We start from the raw sequence: 1,795 nt of genomic DNA, 5'->3' as shown, positions 1-1,795 counted from the left end.
AGGTGGGGGATGCAAAATAACTGTCCCTTTGCCTCCCACAGATGGTCATACACATTGTATTTCTTATTCTTCTTATCAATCAAGTTTATGTTATAATATGCAAAACATTTTCATATGTTAGCAACATTATGTTAGGCCCTATTCAGATATATTTTAATGCCTTAACATAACATTGATATTTTAGAAGACTAGAATCCAATATGGACTCCTCCACTTAAAGACCACTTTTCTGTGGTCCCAAATTAACAAATTTCTTTTTTTTGTTATTATTCTAATTAGGGACCGAAGCTACTAAAGGCCATAGAACCTCAATCCCAGAAGTGGTCTTTAATTTGAGGGAGATCTGTATTTGAAAATCAGATCAGTAAATAATTTTTTTTTGTTTTGTTTTTGTTTATGTATATAGTGTTTTTTATATATTTTTATTAAGAGTATTTTGAAACACTTTAATTAATAGTTGTTGATCCACCCTCTGATAATACAATTCTTAAAATATTGTGATTTTCATGGAGTTTTCATAAACTAAAAATAACCATATTTGGTACTGTATTTGTTTTTCATTTTTTGATTTATGAGGTATGAGAACTGCTTAGATTTTTTTTATTTAGCCACCCTTTATGCATACTACTTATAACCATATTTAGTTGAATATATCCCCCGGGGCATGCATTTATTGTTGAGAAGGGTTTTGAGGATGAATTTATTTGAGGGAGGTGTTTTCGAGGGAAACTTTTTGGTGTGATATTATACATATATACTCAAATAAACGCCCATTAGTTTCATTGTAAATGTGGAACTACAGCACATAATTACTGTCAAAATGTGTTAGTACGTGATTATAAAGTCTACAGTAATTGATCCCAACCAGGTTAGAAAAAGTGCATTTCTACTTGAGTAGAACATTAATGGAATGTGTTGAATGTTGCATCCAATAGTTTTGTTTACAGTCACTTGGGAGGGGGTGTTTTGTTTGAGGGAGGCATTTATTCTAAATGAGACTCTCTTCGGGGAGTTTATTCGTGTGAAGCCTTTATTTAAAGTAAGGCGTGTATTTGAATAAATACAGTGTTTGATAAATCTCAGATACAGTGTCTTAATAAACTTAGTTTATTAATATCATACGATAATTAGTCTTTTTAATAATAATAATAAAAAATATTTATAATACTTCTCTCAGAGGCACCGCTACTGTCTCCAGCCCATTTGGTTTGCTCTGCTTGCATGTGCCCTATCAAAATATAATAATAATAATAATGATAATAGTTTTTTCTTATATAGCACATATATGCAAGCTCTCAATGTGCTATAAAAATAATTCCTGGCTACCGGCTTGTAGTTCTGTCCAATGATGATCCCACATGGAGAGGAAACATTAATAATAAAGTACAGTTTACCATCAATATATATTTTTTCACTCACCCTTATTTAATTAATTATGTTTCTTCTTACAGATAATAGCAATGAAACAAAATTTGTTTTAGAAATTAAAATTCTCACATACTGATTACAAAATATCCTACAAACAATTGAATGAAGTTGAAGAAGACTCGCTAGGAGATACTACAAAACAAATTGGGTGTATTTGCTATGATCATGTTGGCAGTGATGTAGCGTGGGTGTGTGTTTGTATGGCAGTTGGAACATTGTTAACGCCACTCAAAGTTCACAGCAAACCCATAACAATAATGGCGTTTCCAATTAATGTCAGAGATCACGGGCGGAAGAACGTGTAGCATTAAATACGGTTTACTGGTCGTGATTACAAGACGGCGAACAATTTCCAAAATAAGCAGGA

The sequence above is a fragment of the Anneissia japonica genome, unplaced genomic scaffold (assembly GCF_011630105.1).
Source record: "Anneissia japonica isolate Jap-2015-1 unplaced genomic scaffold, ASM1163010v1 scaffold172582_len1462937_cov174, whole genome shotgun sequence".
Taxonomy (NCBI): domain Eukaryota; kingdom Metazoa; phylum Echinodermata; class Crinoidea; order Comatulida; family Comatulidae; genus Anneissia; species Anneissia japonica.
Note: the sequence above shows the minus strand (reverse complement) of the source record.